This window comes from Anomaloglossus baeobatrachus, chromosome 3 (genome assembly GCF_048569485.1).
Source record: "Anomaloglossus baeobatrachus isolate aAnoBae1 chromosome 3, aAnoBae1.hap1, whole genome shotgun sequence".
Taxonomy (NCBI): domain Eukaryota; kingdom Metazoa; phylum Chordata; class Amphibia; order Anura; family Aromobatidae; genus Anomaloglossus; species Anomaloglossus baeobatrachus.
In genome coordinates, this window is record NC_134355.1 from 151,505,208 (window position 1) to 151,528,989 (window position 23,782).

Here is a 23,782-nt window from a genome sequence, read left to right on the forward strand (position 1 = left end):
ACTATAGCAAAGTCCAATAGCCACGTATAGGATGCCACTAGGTACACTGAATGTTTGCTAGTATAATGGCTTACTTAGAATGAGTTGGAGTGTGCAGAGGACAAGAGGGTACAGTGGCAGGATTGTGGTGCTCTGGGTAGAGGAATGGAAGCCTGCCTTTCTATTCCCTCCTAATGGTGAAATGCAGGGAGGAAATCCCTGACCTGGGCTACACAGACGCTGTTGCTGTTTGCAGGACCTGTCACTTATGGCTCTCTGACCCTGCCGCTTTGAGCCCTTAAAAGGACTGCTAGAATGTGCTCTCCCTAAGCTGTCTAACGCTGTGTATGCAGCGCATACAGCTGTATCGGCTATAGGACTCAGGAGGACGGAGCTGCGACACTGATGTCTGACACCAAAGACGCAGAAGGCAGATAATGGCGTTCGTGAAGAAAATGTCCGGTTTTATAATGCAGGGACATGTGACATGCAGATCCTATCACACATGCCGTTGCTTCTCTGGCTCAAAGTCCACTTAGGTGTGTGTGTGTCTGTGATTGGCTGACATGCTGGCCCGCCCCACAAGACGCGCGCGCTTAGGGAAGGAAGACAAGAAAAAAAAAAAAAAAATGGCGATCGCCATTATAGAAACAGCAGTGATCTGAAGGCGCTGTTCACGCACACTATACACTGAAATGTGATAATAGTTTGATTCACAGAGTGACTTACACTATTACAGCAGAAACCAAGCTAGGATTTTGCTGTTTTTTGGCTGCTAGAACCGTTCTCGAACGTTTCTAGAACTATCGAGCTTTTGCAAAAAGCTCGAGTTCTAGTTCGATCTAGAACATGCCCCAAAATCACTCGAGCCGCGAACTGGAGAACCACGAACCACGAACCGCGCTCAACTCTAGTCAGCATTCACACAGCAGTTTCTGCTATTTCATGTATTCCCCTTACATAGTCACTGGTGTGCATACCTTATCTCCCCATAGTGATGGTTTTTTTAGGTTTTTGCACCCAGTTCGGACTTAGAATGGTGTTCCAAACGTTATTCCTATTTGTTAGTATTTTTTCGTTTGTGAACCCTCCCCAACCACACCTATTGCCAATCCATATCATACGCATAAATAGCCTGGGTCTCAGCTTCCCATACACGGTAAGTTTTTTAACTGCATGAGAGGACACACACAAGCTAGGGACCCCAACGTAGAGAAATACTTTGGCGTAGTGTTGGGGCTCTATTGCATTGATCAATTCAGTAGCTAAATTTCTCTTGATTCATATGTTCATGGCAGTAATGCAGATTCCATTTTTCACATTTTCACTCTTGCATATAGCTATTGGATTTTTCAAGTCAGTATTCACACAGCAGTTTCTGCTATTTCATGTATTCCCTTTACATAGTTACTGGTGTGCATACCTTATCTCCCCATAGTGATGTTTTTTTAGGTTTTTGCACCCAGTTCGGACTTAGAATGGTGTTCCAAACGTTATTCCTATTTGTTAGTATTTTTTCGTTTGTGAACCCTCCCCAACCACACCTATTGCCAAACCATATCATACGTATAAATAGCCTGGGTCTCAGCTTCCCATACACGGTAAGTTTTTTAACTGCATGAGAGGACACACACAAGCTAGGGACCCCAACGTAGAGAAATACTTTGGCGTAGTGTTGGGGCTCTATTGCATTGATCAATTCAGTAGCTAAATTTCTCTTGATTCATATGTTCATGGCAGTAATGCAGATTCCATTTTTCACATTTTCACTCTTGCATATAGCTATTGGATTTTTCAAGTCAGTATTCACACAGCAGTTTCTGCTATTTCATGTATTCCCCTTACATAGTCACTGGTGTGCATACCTTATCTCCCCATAGTGATGTTTTTTTAGGTTTTTGCACCCAGTTCGGACTTAGAATGGTGTTCCAAACGTTATTCCTATTTGTTAGTATTTTTTCGTTTGTGAACCCTCCCCAACCACACCTATTGCCAATCCATATCATACGTATAAATAGCCTGGGTCTCAGCTTCCCATACACGGTAAGTTTTTTAACTGCATGAGAGGACACACACAAGCTAGGGACCCCAACGTAGAGAAATACTTTGGCGTAGTGTTGGGGCTCTATTGCATTGATCAATTCAGTAGCTAAATTTCTCTTGATTCATATGTTCATGGCAGTAATGCAGATTCCATTTTTCACATTTTCACTCTTGCATATAGCTATTGGATTTTTCAAGTCAGCATTCACACAGCAGTTTCTGCTATTTCATGTATTCCCCTTACATAGTCACTGGTGTGCATACCTTATCTCCCCATAGTGATGTTTTTTTTAGGTTTTTGCACCCAGTTCGGACTTAGAATGGTGTTCCAAACGTTATTCCTATTTGTTAGTATTTTTTCGTTTGTGAACCCTCCCCAACCACACCTATTGCCAATCCATATCATACGCATAAATAGCCTGGGTCTCAGCTTCCCATACACGGTAAGTTTTTTAACTGCATGAGAGGACTCACACAAGCTAGGGACCCCAACGTAGAGAAATACTTTGGTGTAGTGTTGGGGCTCTATTGCATTGATCAATTCAGTAGCTAAATTTCTCTTGATTCATATGTTCATGGCAGTAATGCAGATTCCATTTTTCACATTTTCACTCTTGCATATAGCTATTGGATTTTTCAAGTCAGTATTCACACAGCAGTTTCTGCTATTTCATGTATTCCCCTTACATAGTTACTGGTGTGCATACCTTATCTCCCCATAGTGATGTTTTTTTAGGTTTTTGCACCCAGTTCGGACTTAGAATGGTGTTCCAAACGTTATTCCTATTTGTTAGTATTTTTTCGTTTGTGAACCCTCCCCAACCACACCTATTGCCAATCCATATCATACGTATAAATAGCCTGGGTCTCAGCTTCCCATACACGGTAAGTTTTTTAACTGCATGAGAGGACACACACAAGCTAGGGACCCCAACGTAGAGAAATACTTTGGCGTAGTGTTGGGGCTCTATTGCATTGATCAATTCAGTAGCTAAATTTCTCTTGATTCATATGTTCATGGCAGTAATGCAGATTCCATTTTTCACATTTTCACTCTTGCATATAGCTATTGGATTTTTCAAGTCAGTATTCACACAGCAGTTTCTGCTATTTCATGTATTCCCCTTACATAGTCACTGGTGTGCATACCTTATCTCCCCGATGCCCAGTCGCCACTCCTTCTCCAAGAAAGGAAAGCCTGCGCTACCACAGCAGGTCGCACACAATATCACCGCTTCCTTGAGAAACTCTGTGTGTGACAGAGTGCATTTCACCACAGATACTTGGGCCAGTAAGCATGGACAGGGGAGTTACATGTCGCTGACTAGGCACTGGGTAACTATGGTGAGAGATGGAGAAGGGTCTGCTGTACAAGTTTTGCCGTCCACACGAGCTGTGTGTCAATCCTTCCTCTGTATGTAGAAGTTCCTCCACTGCTTCTGCCTCCTCAACCTCGTGTGGGTCCTCCACCTCGTCCCAAACCCTGTGTGGTCAGGCCACCCGCGTTGTAGCTGTGCACAAGGAATCCCACACACCTCCTTACCATGCTGGCAGCAGAGCTCAACGGCATCAGGCAGTCGACTCTCTACTTTGAAATGTCTGGGAAATGTGACTCACACCGCTGAGGAGTTGTGGACGGTAAGCTCTGGAGAGTGAGACCGAGTTTCATCAATGGTTGTCTTCACTAGAGTTGAGCGCGGTTCGCGGTTCGAGGTTCTCCAGTTCTAGGCTCGAGTGATTTTGGGGCCTGTTCTAGATCGAACTAGAACTCGAGCTTTTTGCAAAAGCTCGATAGTTCTAGAAACGTTCGAGAACGGTTCTAGCAGCAAAAAAACAGCTAATTCCTAGCTTGGTTTCCGCTGTAATAGTGTAAGTCACTCTGTGAATCACACTATTATGACATTTCAGTGTATAGTGTGCGTGAACAGCGCCTTCAGATCACTGCTGTTTCTATAATGGTCATTTTTTATTTTCGCCATTTTTTATTTTTTTTTCCTTGTCTTCCTTCCCTAAGCGCGCGCGTCTAGTGGGGCGGGCCAGCATGTCAGCCAATCCCAGACACACACACAGCTAAGTGGACTTTTAGCCAGAGAAGCAACGGCATGTGTGATAGGATGTCCATGTCACATGTCCCTGCATTATAAAACCGGACATTTTCCTCCAGGACGCCATTATCTCTTCTGCGTCTTTGGTGTCAGACATCACTGTCGCAGCTCCGTCCTCCTGAGTCCTATCGCCGATACAGCTGTATGCGCTCCATACACAGCGCTGGACAGCTTAGGGAGAGCACTTTCTAGCAGTCCTTTTAAGGGCTCAAACCGGCAGGGTCAGAGCCATAGGTGACAGGTCCTGAAAACAGCGACAGCGTCTGTGTAGCCAAGGTCAGGGATTTCCTCCCTGCATTTCCCTATTAGGAGGGAATAGAAAGGCAGGCTTCCATTCCTCTACCCAGAGCCCCACAATCCTGGCACTGTACCCTCCTGTCCTCTGCACACTCCAACTCATTATAACTAAGCCATTATACTAGCAAACACTCAGTGTACCTAGTGGCATCCTAAACGTGGCTATTGGACTTTGCTATAGTCCCACTAGTGCACAGACATTTGCAGCACGTCTGCCTCCATTGCACACTCCAACTCATTATAACTAAGCCATTATACTAGCAAACACTCAGTGTACCTAGTGGCATCCTAAACGTGGCTATTGGACATTTGTCTAGTCACACTAGTGCAAAGACATTTGCAGCACCTCTGCCTGCATTGCACACTCCAACTCATTATAACTAAGCCATTATACTAGCAAACACTCAGTGTACCTAGTGGCATCCTAAACGTGGCTATTGGACTTTGCTATAGTAACACTAGTGCAAAGACATTTGCAGCACCTCTACCTGCATTGCACACTCCAACTCAATATAACTAAGCCATTATACTAGCAAACACTCAGTGTACCTAGTGGCATCCTAAATGTGGCTATTGGACTGTTGTCTAGTCACACTAGTGCAAAGACATTTGCAGCACCTCTGCCTGCATTGCACACTCCAACTCATTATAACTAAGAAGCCATTATACTAGCAAACACTCAGTGTACCTAGTGGCATCCTAAACGTGGCTATTGGACATTTGTCTAGTCACACTAGTGCAAAGACATTTGCAGCACCTCTGCCTGCATTGCACACTCCAACTCATTATAACTAAGCCATTATACTAGCAAACACTCAGTGTACCTAGTGGCATCCTAAACGTGGCTATTGGACTTTGCTATAGTCACACTAGTGCAAAGACATTTGCAGCACCTCTACCTGCATTGCACACTCCAACTCATTATAACTAAGCCATTATACTAGCAAACACTCAGTGTACCTAGTGGAATCCTAAACGTGGCTATTGGACATTTGTCTAGTCACACTAGTGTAAAGACATTTGCAGCACCTCTGCCTGCATTGCACACTCCAACTCATTATAACTAAGCCATTATACTAGCAAACACTCAGTGTACCTAGTGGTATCCTAAACGTGGCTATTGGACTTTGCTATAGTCACACTAGTGCAAAGACATTTGCAGCACCTCTACCTGCATTGCACACTCCAACTCATTATAACTAAGCCATTATACTAGCAAACACTCAGTGTACCTAGTGGCATCCTAAACGTGGCTATTGGACATTTGTCTAGTCACACTAGTGCAAAGACATTTGCAGCACGTCTGCCTGCATTGCACACTCCAACTCATTATAACTAAGCCATTATACTAGCAAACACTCAGTGTACCTAGTGGCATCCTAAACGTGGCTATTGGACTTTGCTATAGTCACACTAGTGCAAAGACATTTGCAGCACCTCTACCTGCATTGCACACTCCAACTCATTATAACTAAGCCATTATACTAGCAAACACTCAGTGTACCTAGTGGCATCCTAAACGTGGCTATTGGACATTTGTCTAGTCACACTAGTGCAAAGACATTTGCAGCACCTCTGCCTGCATTGCACACTCCAACTCATTATAACTAAGCCATTATACTAGCAAACACTCAGTGTACCTAGTGGCATCCTAAACGTGGCTATTGGACATTTGTCTAGTCACACTAGTGCAAAGACATTTGCAGCACCTCTGCCTGCATTGCACACTCCAACTCATTATAACTAAGCCATTATACTAGCAAACACTCAGTGTACCTAGTGGCATCCTAAACGTGGCTATTGGACTTTGCTATAGTCACACTAGTGCAAAGACATTTGCAGCACCTCTGCCTGCATTGCACACTCCAACTCATTATAACTAAGCCATTATACTAGCAAACACTCAGTGTACCTAGTGGCATCCTAAACGTGGCTATTGGACATTTGTCTAGTCACACTAGTGCAAAGACATTTGCAGCACCTCTGCCTGCATTGCACACTCCAACTCATTATAACTAAGCCATTATACTAGCAATTTTTGCTGCCAGTTTAAGGGCCGTAGTTGCATTGTCAGGGATATTTATTCTTTATTATTCTGCTGTTAATAAAGCTAGACCACCACTGCAATCTACACCACCCCTCAATTTTTACTACCACATTTTCAGTCCACAATCTTGTCGCAATCAACATGAGTGGCAAAATGACAGATGCTGGTGGAAAGGGGAAGAGGCGTGGTGGAAAAGGCAAAAAAGGTTTTGTCTGTGGGGAAGGTGGCAAAGCTCCATTATCATCTGCTGAAGATAGACCATCTACCAGCAAAAGTAAGATGTCTACTACTTACCGTGGACAATCCGATGTGCTCCCTTTTTTACGGACACGAACAACAGGAACAAAGGTAGATGATGGCCAAAAAAGGAAAATGCTTGAATGGATCTCAAGTGGTCCAACAAGTGCCCTCTCAGCCACTTCAAGTACCGCATCCAAAAAACACCAGTCCTCTGAGTTGTCATCCCAATCAAACTTGATTTCTCCCAGCTCTGAAGTCTCCATCAGCCCTGCACAGTATGGTGGAACTGAGATGGCTGAGTCTGCAGAGCTGTTCAGTCACACTATAGCCTGGGAATCAGAGGTCTGCTCCCAAGCTACAGTGAGTACAGAACAGGAAATGGTCTGCAGTGATGCCCAGAACCTTTGTGACTCTGATTCAGGCCGTGAGGACCAAGTTTCGGAGCATAATGTTGACCCTTTGTCACAAACTGTAACACCTGTGGTTATAGACAATGAGGAACATACTGATGAAGATGAGACTCAGATACCCGATTGGGATGACAACTTAAATATTCGGTCAGGGCAAGAAGAGGCTTGGTCTGAGGGGGAGGGGAGTGCAAACACAACAATTGATGACGAAGTTCTAGATCCCACCTACTGTCAACCCACAGTCAGGCACTCGAGGAGGTCAACAGAGGTGGTGGAGGAGGATGCAACTGATGACGAAGTTACCTTGCGCCTTCGTGGACAGAGTCGGAGTACTGGTAGCACGTCTACAACTGCATCCTCAGCCACCACTCTGCCTCTGAGCACTAGTCGGGGTGGATCAACAGGTCGCATGCCCTCTAAGCCTTGCCTAGCCTGGTCCTTTTTTGACATAGCAAAAGATCGCCCAAATTATGTGATCTGTAAAATTTGTCATGCTTCTATTAGTAGAGGTCAAAACCTCAGCAGTTTGACAACTTCTTCCATGAATCGTCACATGAATAAATATCATATGTCCCGGTGGGAAGCTCACCTTGCTGCAATGCGGCCTAGCGGAGCGAACCATCCACCGCCTGCCCCTTCCAGTGCATCCGCGCGCTCGTCATCTTCTAGGACTGTGGGGACAGCTGTCACACCTGTTTTTCCACCCACAACTTCCACCACTGTAACCGCAACAGGCAGTTTGCTTGGTAGGTCGTCAGTTGTTTTGGAAGGGGAAACAAGTGAGTGTGTACAGCTCTCTCAGACATCGATAGCACCAACTTTGGATGAAGGCAACATCATGTCTCCGCCTGCACTTTCCTCACAAACCTGCATTTTTCCAGGGACACCCTACTCAACACCGTCTACATACAGCAGCCAGATCTCTGTCCCTCAGATGTGGACAAATAAAAGGCCATTTCCTGCGACCCATGACAAAGCTAAGAGGTTGACTCTATCCCTCTGTAAGCTGTTGGCTACAGAAATGCTGCCTTTCCGCCTAGTGGACACACAGGATTTTAGAGACCTTATGTCTGTCGCTGTGCCCCAGTACCAGATGCCTAGTCGCCACTACTTCTCTAAGAAAGGTGTGCCCGTGTTACACCAGCATGTCGCACACAACATCACCGCTTCCTTGAGAAACTCTGTGTGTGAACGGGTGCATTTCACCACCGATACTTGGACCAGTAAGCATGGACAGGGACGTTACATGTCGCTGACTGGGCACTGGGTAACTATGGTGATAGATGGTGAAGGGTCTGCTGCACAAGTCTTGCCGTCCCCACGACTTGTGTGTCAATCCTCTGTCTGTCCAAGTTCCGCCACTGCTTCTGCATCCTCCACCTCATCTGGGTCCTCCACCTCCGCCCCAAGCCTGCCTGGTCAGGCCACCAGCGTTCTCACTGCGCAGAAGGAATCACGCACCCCTCATTACTATGCTGGCAGCAGAGCGCACCGGCATCAGGCGGTCTTTAGCTTGACATGTCTTGGGAATAAGAGTCACACAGCTGAGGAGTTGTGGTCAGCTCTGCGGTCCGAGTTTAATAAATGGTTGTCTCCACTCAACCTGCAGCCTGGAAAGGCCGTGTGCGACAATGCTGCAAACCTGGGTGCGGCCCTTCGCCTGGGCAAGGTGACACACGTACCTTGTATGGCTCACGTGTTGAACCTTGTCGTGCAGCAATTTTTAACACAGTATCCCGGCCTAGATGGCCTTCTGAACAGGGCACGAAAACTGTCTGCTCACTTCCGCCGTTCAAGCGCCGCAGCTGAGCGACTTGCATCGCTCCAGAAGTCTTTCGGCCTGCCGGTTCATCGCCTGAAATGCGATGTGGCGACACGCTGGAATTCAACTCTCCACATGTTACAGCGACTGTGGCAGCACCGCCGTGCCCTGGTGCAATACGTCATGACGTATAGCCTGGGCCAACGAGATGCAGAGGTGGGGCAGATCACCCTGATGGAGTGGTCTCAGATCAAGGACCTATGCACCCTTCTGCACAGTTTCGACATGGCGACGAATATGTTTAGCGCTGACAATGCCATTATCAGCATGACGATTCCAGTCATTTACATGCTGGAACACACGCTAAACACTATTCGGAGTCAGGGGGTGGGACAACAGGAAGGGGATGAACTACAGGAGGATTCATATGCGCAAGACACAACAACATCACCAAGGTCCAGACGTTCATCATCACCAAGGCGCCAGGCATGGGAGCATGGGGGACAGGGATCAACAAGGGCGCATGGTAGCAGGCGAGATGTTGAGGAAGGTGCAGGAGGACATGAAGAAATGGAGGATGAACTGTCCATGGACATGGAAGACTCAGCAGATGAGGGAGACCTTGGTCAAATTTCAGTTGAAAGAGGTTGGGGGGAGATGTCAGAGGAAGAAAGAACGGTTAGCACCTCTATGCCACAAACACAGCGTGGACTTGGTCCGCATGGCTGCGCAAGACACATGAGTGCCTTCTTGTTGCACTACCTCCAATATGACCCTCATATTGTCAAAATTAGAAGTGATGATGACTACTGGCTTGCCACACTATTAGATCCCCGGTACAAGTCCAAATTTTGTGACATAATTCCACCCATAGAAAGGGACGCACGTATGCAGGAGTATCAGCAGAAGCTGTTACTCGATCTTAGATCCGCTTTTCCACCAAACAACCGTGCAGGTGCAGGGAGTGAATCTCCCAGTTGTAACTTGACAAACATGGGACGGTCTCGTCATCTTCAACAGTCTACACGTACCAGTAGGACCGTATCTGGTGCTGGTAAAAGCAATTTTATGGAATCTTTTCATAATTTTTTTAGACCCTCCTTTGCAAGGCCACCAGAGACAACAAGTCTGACACATAGTCAACGGCTGGAGAGGATGATACAGGAGTATCTCCAAATGAACATCGATGCCATGACTTTGCAAATGGAGCCTTGCTCCTTTTGGGCTTCAAACCTAGAAAAATGGCCAGAGCTCTCAACTTACGCCTTGGAGATTTTGTCGTGTCCAGCTGCCAGCGTTGTCTCTGAACGTGTCTTCAGTGCTGCTGGGTGTGTGCTGACAGATAAGCGCACGCGTCTGTCCAGTGACAATGTGGACAGACTGACGTTCATCAAAATGAACAAGTCATGGATCCAGAAGGAATTTACAACCCCTGTGTCATCCTGGGGAGAGTAAATGCTTGTGGATTTGGAATGTGCTTGATGCAAATCTAGCTGTGAAGTGTACAACTAGGGCACAAGTGCTGCCACTGAATGGGTGGGTGTGTGTGGGGCACAATTTTTGGAAAAAAAAGGGAGACTCCGCTTGGAGTAATCCTTGCTTACATTGTTTTTAAAAGAAGCCAAGATGAACAAGTCATGGTTCAGCAAAGACTTTATCTACCTACCCCGGTGTCATGCTGGGGACGGTTAATTATGGCGTATTTTTGAATGTGCTTGATGCAAATCAAAACATCCTGTTTGCAACTAGGGCCCAAGTGCTGCCACTGATGGGGTGGGTGTCTGTGTGGCCCAATTTTTTGAAAAAAGGGAGACTCCGCTTGGAGTAACCCTTGCTTACATTGTTTTTAAAAGAAGCCAAGATGAACAGAGCTGGGATCAGGAAAGACTTTGCTACCTACCCTGGTGTCATCCTGGGGACGGTTAATTATGGCATATTTTTGAATGTGCTTGATGCAAATCTAGCTGAGAAGTGTACAACTAGGGCACAAGTGCTGCCACTGAATGGGTGGGTGTGTGTGGGGCACAATTTTTGGAAAAAAAGGGAGACTCCGCTTGGAGTAACCCTTGCTTACATTGTTTTTAAAAGAAGCCAAGATGAACAGAGCTGGGATCAGGAAAGACTTTGCTACCTACCCTGGTGTCATCCTGGAGACGGTTAATTATGGCGTATTTTTGAATGTGCTTGATGCAAATCTAGCTGTGAAGTGTACAACTAGGGCACAAGTGCTGCCACTGAATGGGTGGGTGTGTGTGGGGCACAATTTTTGGAAAAAAAGGGAGACTCCGCTTGGAGTAATCCTTGCTTACATTGTTTTTAAAAGAAGCCAAGATGAACAAGTCATGGTTCAGCAAAGACTTTATCTACCTACCCCGGTGTCATGCTGGGGACGGTTAATTATGGCGTATTTTTGAATGTGCTTGATGCAAATCAAAACATCCTGTTTGCAACTAGGGCCCAAGTGCTGCCACTGATGGGGTGGGTGTCTGTGTGGCCCAATTTTTTGAAAAAAGGGAGACTCCGCTTGGAGTAACCCTTGCTTACATTGTTTTTAAAAGAAGCCAAGATGAACAGAGCTGGGATCAGGAAAGACTTTGCTACCTACCCCGGTGTCATCCTGGGGACGGTTAATTATGGCGTATTTTTGAATGTGCTTGATGCAAATCAAAACATCCTGTTTGCAACTAGGGCCCAAATGCTGCCACTGATGGGGTGGGTGTCTGTGTGGCCCAATTTTTTGAAAAAAGGGAGACTCCGCTTGGAGTAACCCTTGCTTACATTGTTTTTAAAAGAAGCCAAGATGAACAGAGCTGGGATCAGGAAAGACTTTGCTACCTACCCTGGTGTCATCCTGGGGACGGTTAATTATGGCGTATTTTTGAATGTGCTTGATGCAAATCTAGCTGTGAAGTGTACAACTAGGGCACAAGTGCTGCCACTGAATGGGTGGGTGTGTGTGGGGCACAATTTTTGGAAAAAAAGGGAGACTCCGCTTGGAGTAACCCTTGCTTACATTGTTTTTAAAAGAAGCCAAGATGAACAAGTCATGGTTCAGCAAAGACTTTATCTACCTACCCCGGTGTCATGCTGGGGACGGTTAATTATGGCGTATTTTTGAATGTGCTTGATGCAAATCAAAACATCCTGTTTGCAACTAGGGCCCAAGTGCTGCCACTGATGGGGTGGGTGTCTGTGTGGCCCAATTTTTTGAAAAAAGGGAGACTCCGCTTGGAGTAACCCTTGCTTACATTGTTTTTAAAAGAAGCCAAGATGAACAAGTCATGGTTCAGCAAAGACTTTGCTACCTACCCCGGTGTCATCCTGGGGACGGATAAGAATGGCGTATTTTTGAATGTGCTTGATGCAAATCTAGCTGTGAAGTGTACAACTAGGGCACAAGTGCTGCCACTGAATGGGTGGGTGTGTGTGGGGCCCAATTTTTGGAAAAAAGGGAGACTCCGCTTAGAGTAACCCTTGCTTGCTGTGTTTTTTAAAAGGAGCCAAGATGAACAGAGCTGGGATCAGGAAAGACTTTGCTACCTGCCCTGGTGTCATCCTGGGGACGGTTAATTATGGCGTATTTTTGAATGTGCTTGATGCAAATCTAGCTGTGAAGTGTACAACTGGGGCACAAGTGCTGCCACTGAATGGGTGGGTGTGTGTGGGGCCCAATTTTTGGAAAAAAGGGAGACTCCGCTTGGAGTCACCTTGCGGTGTTTTACATGACTTTAGAAGGGCGTGCCATGCCTATATCTGTGTCTCCTCCTCTTTTTCCTTGTCCAGCTCTTTTGTTTTTGCATAAGTATATGTCCTTGTCACTTTCCCATGTGTTTGAGTTGTTTGTCACCTTTTGGACACCTTTGAGGGTGTTTTCTAGGTGTTTTTCTGTGTTTGTGATTGCCTGCCATTGTTTCCTATGCAGTTCGAGTTCGGAACCTCCGTTCAGCGAACCGACCTCGAGCCGAACCGGGACCGGTTCGCTCATCTCTAGTCTTCACTCAACCAGAAGCCAGGGAAGGCCGGGTGCAACAATGATGCAAACCTGGGTGCGGCCCTTAGCCGTGACAATGTGACACACGTGCCTTGTATGGCTCACGTGTTGAACCTGGTTATCCAGCAATTTTTAAACCTCTATCCCGGCCTACATGGCCTTCTGCAGAGGGCACGGTGTAACGCCTGCCTGGTTCCACACACTCAGACGAGCTGTTAAGGATTGGCTAGAGGGAAGCCACTCACCAAGCAGGACCCTCAGAACCCTGTAACCCTTTAACCCCTATACAGGGATTTGGAATTACACAGGGCCCAAGGTGATCAATACCTGTGGAAGGCTGCAGTCCGAGAGAGTAGTAGTCAGGCAGGGTCAAACCATGAATTGAGGAACATGAACAGAATGGGATGGCCAGGACTTAATCAGAAAACAAGCAAAGGTCAAAAGCGGATCGGGCAACGAGGTACATAAACAGCAGGCAGGAAACAAGCCGTAGTCAGCACACAAAATCACAAAAAAGAACTGGGCGGAACAGGAACCAGAGGTTCAGAGCTATGTCTGGCAGTGGTCAGCAGACAGGATGGGCCTAAAAAAGGGTGTGGTGTCTTCCCATTGGTTGTAGCTGAATGATGGTACTTCAGCTGTGAGACACCCACCACCTACAGTCAGCCAGTGGTTCTGCATATCTCAAGGTAACCCAGCCCAGTGGCTGAGCAGAACCTGCGGCCACCGGCATCGACTCCTGGGACCATCATCAGCACTATCTACGAAAGGAACACGGTGTCACCTGGCGATCGGACTACAAATTGATGGAGTGGACTCCGGTGGTGACTTAACAGCCGTGTGCGACAATGATGCAAACCTGGGTGTGGCCCTTTGTCAGGGCAATGTGACACACGTGCCTTGTATGGCTCACGTGTTGAACCTGGTTGTCCAGCAATTTTTAAACCACCATCCCGGCCTACATGGCCTTCTGCAGCGAGCACGCTCGCTATGTGCTCACTTCCACCGTTCACACCCAGCAGCTCAACAACTTGTATCGCTCCAGAAGCCTTTCGATCTTGCGGTTCACCGCCTGAAATGTGATGTGCCGACACGCTGGAATTTGAATCTCCACATGTTGCAGCATCTGTGGCAGCACTAGCAAGCCCTGCTGCAATACGTTATGACAGATAGCCTGGGCTAAAGAGATCCAGAGGTGGGGCAGATCACGCTGATAGAGTGGTCTCAGATCAAGGACCTATGCACCCTTCTTCGAAGTTTAAAAATGGCGACGAAGATGTTTAGCGCTGACGTTGCCATTATCGGCATGACAATTCCGGTCATCTACATGCTGGAGCACACTCTAAACAGCATTCATAGTCAGGTGGTGGGACAAGAGGAATGGGAGGAAGTACAGGAGGAGTCATATGCGCAAGGGATAACAACATCTACAAGGTCCAGACGGTCAGCAGCACCAAGGCGGCAGGCATGGGACGGTGGGGGAGAGGGATTAACAAGGGCACATAGTATCAGCCTAACTGTTGAGGAAGGTGCAGGAGCCAAGTAAGAAATGGAGGACAAACTGTTGATGAGCATGGAAGACTGAGCATATGAGGGAGATCTTGCTCACATTTCGGTTGTGCAAGGTTGGGGGGAGAGGGCAGAGGAAGGAGGCATGATTCTCACCTCTCCGCCACCAACAGAGCAAGGACTTCGTCCTCCTGGATGCGCAAGACACATGAGCGCATTCTTGCTGCACTACCTACAACATAACCCTTGGATTGCCCGAATTCGAAGTAATGCTGACTAGTGGGTTGCCACACTGTTAGATCCCCGGTACAAGACAAAATTTAGCAAAATAAATCCTGCCATAGAAAGGGACGCACGTATGCAGGAGAATCAGCAGAAGCAGGTACGCAATCTTAGCTCGGCTTTTCCACTAAACACCAGTGCTGCACAGAGTGAATCTCAACGCTTTGTCATGGCTGGGAGGAAATGGTCTTTTACTTGTCCACATCTGAGGGACCGAGGGCTGGCTTCTGTGCTGAGACGATGTTGACTATGGTGTCCCTGCAGAGTTGCAAATTTGTAAATATACAAAATGAGTGGCAAAAGGCCATATGCTGGTGGAAAGGGGAACAGGTGTGTTGGAAAATAGAAAAATGTTTGTGTCCGTGGGTTTGGTGGTTAAGCAACAGTAACATCTGCTGAAGAAACACCATCTCTTACGGGGGGACTGGCAGATTAGGATAAGGTGGTATATATCCCAATCGCCAGTTGGGGTCAACCGTGCTCACAGATGGAAAAGGAGATGCTGGCAACACGAAGGTTAGGTGGAGGATACAGAGCTGGGTGGCTCTGAAACTAATAGTAGCCTTAACCGAGTTAGACGACACTCGGATCTAGAGACTGGGAACCCTGTTAGCGTCACAGGGTCCACACACCCACCCAGCCAAGGAACTCCCTGTTAACAACACAGGGGCCATTGGGTACGCTATCCTTGTGCGTAGGGGGCACACCTGTGGACAGCAGGCGCAGCAGCAGCCCAGTTAATGCCACTGGGCTGCACTAGCAGGACTGGTAGGACAGGAGCTGGTCTTAACCGTTCTGCGTTGCCAAGTGTGGTGGTGGCCTGCACCGACGCCTTATCCCTGCCTACCTCTGGCCTAAAGCCACAATGGGTTCAACACATGGAGGTTTGCTCTTTCTGAGCATAATAGAAGACTGCACACCTCCTTGTTGTCTCCAGCCCCTTTTATAACCTGGGTCTGCCCCAACCCAGGGTGGACCACAAAGCACCTTCTGGAGCCAAAAGCAGAGTGCCACGTCATCAGTGGCATAAACAGCGGCCTATTCAGAACCGCCACTTTAATGATGACCTCATGGCAGCCACAACCCAAACACCTCACCACTCTGACGAACAATAATAAGGTGACAAGTCATAGGGGCGGGCCTCTGCAAGCCAGTCCGGAGTGGCCTGGCCACATCATCAGGACACCTGATTGTTGTGAATGTTAGTTATGTTTTGGCTGCTGGGAGGCTCCCTCTGGTGGCCAGAAATGGTTTGGACTTGGACCAGGTGTGTTGTGCAGTGGGTGTTTCCTTTGCTAACTCTCTGCTTATTTAAGTCCTGGTCTGATTGCAGGCTGTTGCCGGATGTCAGTTGTTCTTTGTATCTCCAGCCTGCTTAATCCTGCTTTACACCACATCTACTCCAGATAAGTACTTGCTCTTTATTTATTGTCTGGTTCTTTTGCTTATCTGGGTTTGTCATTTGTTGTGGTTGGTTTCAGTTTATTTCCTTCCAGGGATTTTCCCCCTAAGTGTATTGTTGAGGAACTCCCTGCAGTTCTGTGTGGAGTATAGCTCCTTTGGGTCCATGTGTTTGTGACTTGTTGAATTTGTTATAATTCTTGTTTTCTGTTCATTGGTATGACAAGGGCACCTGGTATAGGACGGAGTTCAGATCGAGCGATCTGAGGGCATTTTTGTACTATCAGGAAGTTGGTATTTTGCAGGGTTTTTCTCTGGCCACCATCAGTCCCTTTCCTATTTTAGTCAGCGGGGGCCTCACCTTTTGCTAATCCTGTCATCTACCTGTGTATTGTGTTTTTCCTATATCACCGCAGTCTTTGAATGTGGGGGGCTTGCTATTCTTGTCTATTTTCTGAGGCAGAGAGTTATTCATCTTTCCTACGTTTAGGATAGTTAGTTCTCCGGCTGGGTTCGCAGTGCACAGGATGTTAGTTCACCCCTCGGCTACTTCTAGTAAGGGGATGGCGGCCAGATTAGTTGCCAATGCTCTTGTCACCTTTTGCCAATGATTTGTGGTGGTCTTCCATGGTTCCGGATCATAACAGTACATCCGGCCAACAAATTTAAAGGGTACTCTTAAGAAGGGAAAAAAAAAAAAAAAAGCTGCTGAGAAAATATTTTTTTTTTTTTGGTGTTTTTCCTCTTCTTCTTTGGGTTCTGTGGAAGATTTCTTTTTCTAGCATGGATGAATTGGGTGAGCGTGTTGCTCATCTTGATGCTAAGGTTCGTCATATAGAGTCTTATCTTGCACAGATTCCCCTTGCAGAGCCTAAGGTTTCTGTTCCTGAATTTTTTTCGGGAGATAGGGCGAGATTTTTGAGCTTCAAAAATAATTGTAAATAATTTTTTGACCTGCGCCCTAAGTCCTCAGGGAATCCCGTACAGCAGGTTAAGATTGTTATCTCCTTGCTGCGTGGTGACCCTCAGGACTGGGCCTTCTCTTTAGCGTCTGATGATCCGATTCTCAATGATGTGGACTCCATTTTTCAGGCCTTGGGATTATTATATGACGTACCCAATATTGTACCCAATATTGTGATGTATTTTTTCGTTTGTGAACCCTCCCCAACCACACCTATTGCCAATCCATATCATACGCATAAATAGCCTGGGTCTCAGCTTCCCATACACGGTAAGTTTTTTAACTGCATGAGAGGACAAACACAAGCTAGGGACCCCAACGTAGAGAAATACTTTGGCGTAGTGTTGGGGCTCTATTGCATTGATCAATTCAGTAGCTAAATTTCTCTTGATTCATATGTTCATGGCAGTAATGCAGATTCCATTTTTCACATGTTCACTCTTGCATATAGCTATTGGATTTTTCAAGTCAGCATTCACACAGCAGTTTCTGCTATTTCATGTATTCCCCTTACATAGTCACTGGTGTGCATACCTTATCTCCCCATAGTGATGTTTTTTTTAGGTTTTTGCACCCAGTTCGGACTTAGAATGGTGTTCCAAACGTTATTCCTATTTGTTAGTATTTCTTCGTTTGTGAACCCTCCCCAACCACACCTATTGCCAATCCATATCATACGCATAAATAGCCTGGGTCTCAGCTTCCCATACACGGTAAGTTTTTTAACTGCATGAGAGGACACACACAAGCTAGGGACCCCAACGTAGAGAAATACTTTGGCGTAGTGTTGGGGCTCTATTGCATTGATCAATTCAGTAGCTAAATTTCTCTTGATTCATATGTTCATGGCAGTAATGCAGATTCCATTTTTCACATTTTCACTCTTGCATATAGCTATTGGATTTTTCAAGTCAGTATTCACACAGCAGTTTCTGCTATTTCATGTATTCCCCTTACATAGTCACTGGTGTGCATACCTTATCTCCCCATAGTGATGGTTTTTTAGGTTTTTGCACCCAGTTCGGACTTAGAATGGTGTTCCAAACGTTATTCCTATTTGTACCCAATATTGTGGACCAAGCAGAAAAGGTCTTGTTGTCCTTAACTCAGGGTTTGGATTCTGCAGAAACGTTTTGTCAGAAATTTCAAAAGTGGGCGGTCCTTACCAAATGGAATGATGATGCGCTTGCGGCTCTTTTTCGCAAGGGTATTGCTGATGCTGTGAAGGATGTAATGGTAGGATTTCCCGTCCCTTCTGGTCTTGATGCCTCTATGACCTTGGCCATTCAGATTGATAGGCGTTTACGTGAGCACAGTAAGATACCTGCTGGTTTTATGCCTGTGGAACAGCCTTTGGAGCCTATGGAGAGTGATAGGGTCCTTTCTAATGCTAGTTGGCAGGGGTTCAGACGGAAGAATAGATTGTGCTTCTATTGTGGAGACGCTTCTCATAACATCTCTGTCTGCCCTAAACGTGAAAGGAGATTGGCTACTTCTGTTACTGTGGGTTCTTTGCAACCAAAGTTTCTTTTGTCTGTCACATTGATTTGCTCATTGTCTTCTTTTTCTGCATTTGCCTTTGTGGACTCAGGGGCAGCGCTTAATTTGATGGATTTTGGGTTTGCTAGGGATTGTGGTTTCCCCATGGTTCCTTTGCAAACTCCCATTCCTTTAAGGGGCATTGATGCTACCCCTTTGGCAGAACATAAACCCCAAGTTTGGTCCCAGGTGCCTATGAGAGTTGCACCAGCGCATCAGGAAACTTGTACATTTTTAGTATTGCATAATCTACAGGATACCTTGGTACTGGGATTTCCGTGGTTGCAGACCCATAATCCGGTTCTTGACTGGAGATCCTTGTTGGTAGCTAGTTGGGGTTGTCAAAGTGTGCATCAGGACCTTTCCGTGTCCTCCACGTCTGCTCAGGCAGTTGATGTTCCGGCCTTCTTGTCTGATTTCCGTGATGTATTTAATGACCAGGAATCTGATTCTCTGCCCCCACACCGGGACTGTGACTGTGTCATTGAGTTGGTGCCCGGTTGTAAATTTCCCAAGGGGCGGATTTTCAACTTGTCTGTGCCCGAACATGATGCCATGTGGTCATACATCAGGGAATCATTGGAGAAGGGGCACATTCGGCCCTCATCTTCTCCTTTGGGTGCCGGTTTCTTCTTTGTTGCTAAGAAAGATGGTTTGTTGAGGCCTTGTATTGATTACCGTCTTCTTAATAAAATTACGGTTAAATATCAGTACCCTTTGCCTCTGATGTCTGATCTGTTCTCTAGAGTGAAGAGTGCCAAATGGTTTACGAAACTGGATCTCAAGGGTGCGTATAATCTCATCCGTATTAAGGAGGGTGATGAATGGAAGACGGCTTTTAATACTCCTGAGGGGCATTTTGAGTACCTAGTGATGCCTTTTGGGCTCACTAATGCACCCTCCGTCTTCCAAGCCTTCATGAATGATATTTTTCGGGACCTTATTGGTAAATTTGTGATTGTGTATTTGGATGACATCTTGATTTTTTCTGATGATTGGGACTCTCATGTTGGGCAAGTACGAGATGTTTTTCAGATACTTAAAGATAATATACTGTACGTTAAGGGGTCAAAGTGCCTCTTTGGGGTGCAAATGATTTCCTTTTTGGGCTTCATCCTGTCTCCCTCCGCTATCGAAATGGACCCGGTTAAGGTTCAGGCTATTTACGACTGGGTGCAACCGACTTCTCTAAAATCCCTGCAGCGGTTTTTGGGGTTTGCTAATTTTTACCGTAAATTTATAGCCAATTTTTCTGCCATTGTCAAACCTCTGACGGATTTGACAAAGAAGGGAGCTGATGCGGAGCATTGGACCCCTGAGGCTATTGTGGCCTTCCAGGAGCTTAAAAGGTGATTCACTTCTGCCCCAGTTCTGCAGCAACCTGATGTGTCTCGCCCATTTCAAGTTGAGATCGATACCTCAGAGATCGGAGCAGGTGCTGTTCTGTCTCAACGAGACTCTACTTCGGGTAAACTTAAGCCCTGTGCCTTTTTCTCTCAGAAGTTTGCTCCTACTGATGTGGGGAACCAGGAATTATTGGCTATGAAGTGGGCATTTGAAGAGTGGAGGCATTGGTTGGAGGGGGCTAGGCATCAAGTTGTGGTGCTTACGGACCACAAGAATCTCATCTATCTGGAATCGGCCAAGAGGTTGAATCCTCGGCAGGCCAGGTGGGCTTTGTTTTTTACCCGGTTTAATTTTGTGGTCTCTTTTTTGCCGGGCACCAAGAATGTTAAGGCCGATGCCTTTTCCAGGACTTTCTGCGCTGACTCTTTGGAGGTTGTCGAACCGTCTACTATCCTGAATGATGGTGTAGTTTTCTCGGCTATTTCGCCTGATCTGCGGTTGGCACTGGCGGCATTTCAGGGGGATAAACCTGAGAGATGTCCTACAGGGAAACTGTTTGTCCCAGACCAATGGAGAGACCGAGTTGTCTCTGAGGTTTATTGCTCTGTTTTGGCGGGTCATCCTGGCATTTTTGGTACTCGGGATCTTGTGAGACGGTCTTTTTGGTGGCCTTCCCTGTCCCGAGATGTCCGTCGTTTTGTGCAGTCATGTGGAGTTTGTTCTAGGTCCAAGCCCTGTTGTTCACGTTCTAGTGGGCTATTATTGCCTTTGCCTGTCCCTAAGAAACCTTGGACGCACATCTCTATGGATTTTATTTCAGAGCTTCCCGTCTCTCAGAAAATGACTGTGATTTGGGTGATCTGTGACAGATTCTCCAAGATGGTCCACTTGGTTACCCTATCTTAGTTGCCGTCTTCATCAGAGTTGTTGCCTTTGTTTTTCCAACATGTTCGTTTGCATGGTATTCCCGAAAAGATTGTTTCTGACAGAGGAGTGCAGTTTGTATCCAGGTTTTGGAGGATTTTTTGCTCCAAATTGGGTGTTCAGCTGTCTTTCTCCTCGGCGTTTCATCCTCAGACCAACGGTCAGACTGAAAGGGCTAACCAGACCCTGGAGACCTATTTACGGTGTTTAGTTTCTGTGGATCAGGATGACTGGGCTTCGTTTTTGCCTTTGGCTGAATTTGCCTTTAACAATAGAGCTAGCTTTACCACATTGGTGTCCCCCTTTTTCTGCAATTTTGGGTATCACCCTAGGTTCCTCTCAGGGCAGCTTGAGGCGTCTGACTGTCCGGGGGTGGATTCGGTGGTCAATAGAATGCAGCAAATTTGGGGGCAGGTAGTGGATAAATTGTTTCAGTCCCAAGAAACTGCCCAAAAGTTTGCCAACCGGCCTCGAACTGTTGGTCCCCGGTTTGTTTAAAGTAGGGGACATGGTGTGGTTGTCCTCTAAAAATATTCCTATGAGAGTTCCATCTCCTAAATTTAAGCCCAGATTTATTGGACCTTATAAGATTTCGGAGATTATTAACCCTGTATCTTTCCATTTGACTCTGCCTGCGTCATTTAAGATTCACAATGTCTTCCATAAGTCCTTGTTGAAGAAACATGTGGAGCCAGCAGTTCCTGCAGCAGCGCCTCCTGACCCTGTTTTGGTACAAGGGGATCTGGAGTATGAGGTTGAAAAAATTCTGGATTCCCGTCGTAGTACACAAGATTCAAATAGCAACAGCGCTGCTGCGCTTGCAAATCATATATCTCCAAGGCACCTTTCCCATATACTTCAGTGCTTCAGTGCACATCATCCTTCACCCTTCAGTCACCTACTATACAGCGACTTGACTAAGACCCAGGCGGGTCGAAACGTCGTTGGATGTGGCTTGATCACTTGATTTAAATAAATGATTTTTCACCTTCTTGCAAATTTACAAATTGAGTGCAGTGAATTCATTATCATATGACTTCAGGGCATCGCCCTTTTTTCACGTGCACCGCCATCCTCTTTAAACTAAGTGCAGACCATTGTTATATCATTATAATCCTGCTTTACACCACATCTACTCCAGATAAGTGCTTGCTCTTTATTTATTGTCTGGTTCTTTTGCTTATCTGGGTTTGTCATTTGTTGTGGTTGGTTTCAGTTTATTTCCTTCCAGGGATTTTCCCCCTCAGTGGATTGTTGAGGAACTCCCTGCAGTTCTGTGTGGAGTATAGCTCCTTTGGGTCCATGTGTTTGTGGCTTGTTGAATTTGTTATAATTCTTGTTTTCTGTTCATTGGTATGACAAGGACACCTGGTATAGGACGGAGTTCAGATCGAGCGATCTGAGGGCCTTTTTGTACTATCAGGAAGTTGGTATTTTGCAGGGTTTTTCTCTGGCCACCATCAGTCCCTTTCCTGTCTTTTCCTATTTTAGTCAGCGGGGGCCTCACCTTTTGCTAATCCTGTCATCTACCTGTGTATTGTGTTTTTCCTATATCACCGCAGTCTTTGAATGTGTGGGGCTTGCTATTCTTGTCTATTTTCTGAGGCAGAGAGATATTCATCTTTCCTACCTTTAGGATAGTTAGTTCTCCGGCTGGGTTCGCAGTGCACAGGATGTTAGTTCACCCCTCGGCTACTTCTAGTTGTGATGGTTAGTAAGGGGATGGCGGCCAGATTAGATGCCAATGCTCTTGTCACCTTTTGCCAATGATTTGTGGTGGTCTTCCATGGTTCCGGATCATAACACCTGATGCCCTGTGGCCTATCTGGGCCTGCCACGTCACGGACAGGGCCAAAGAGTTAATTATCGGACCTAGCCTCTGATGCACTAAGTGCCTGAGCATGCTCAGTAGCCTGAACAACAGTCTCAGAAAAAAGGCTTTGCTACCTACCCTGGTGTCATCCTGGGGACGGTTAATTATGGCGTATTTTTGAATGTGCTTGATGCAAATCTAGCTGTGAAGTGTACAACTGGGGCACAACTGCTGCCACTGAAGGGGTGGGTGTGTGTGGGGCCCAATTTTTGGAAAAAAGGGAGACTCCGCTTGGAGTAACCCTTGCTTGCTGTGTTTTTAAAAGAAGCCAAGATGAACAGAGCTGGGATCAGGAAAGACTTTGCTACCTACCCCGGTGTCATCCTGGGGACGGATAAGAATGGCGTATTTTTGAATGTGCTTGATGCAAATCTAGCTGTGAAGTGTACAACTGGGGCACAAGTGCTGCCACTGAATGGGTGGGTGTGTGTGGGGCCCAATTTTTGGAAAAAAGGGAGACTCCGCTTGGAGTCACCTTGCGGTGTTTTACATGACTTTAGAAGGGCGTGCCATGCCTATATCTGTGTCTCCTCCTCTTTTTCCTTGTCCAGCTCTTTTGTTTTTGCATAAGTATATGTCCTTGTCACTTTCCCATGTGTTTGAGTTGTTTGTCACCTTTTGGACACCTTTGAGGGTGTTTTCTAGGTGTTTTTCTGTGTTTGTGATTGCCTGCCATTGTTTCCTATGCAGTTCGAGTTCGGTTCGTCGAACGTTCGACGAGCCGAACTCGAACGGGACCTCCGTTCGGCGAACCGACCTCGAGCCGAACCGGGACCGGTTCGCTCATCTCTAGTCTTCACTCAACCAGAAGCCAGGGAAGGCCGGGTGCAACAATGATGCAAACCTGGGTGCGGCCCTTAGCCGTGACAATGTGACACACGTGCCTTGTATGGCTCACGTGTTGAACCTGGTTATCCAGCAATTTTTAAACCTCTATCCCGGCCTACATGGCCTTCTGCAGAGGGCACGGTGTAACGCCTGCCTGGTTCCACACACTCAGACGAGCTGTTAAGGATTGGCTAGAGGGAAGCCACTCACCAAGCAGGACCCTCAGAACCCTGTAACCCTT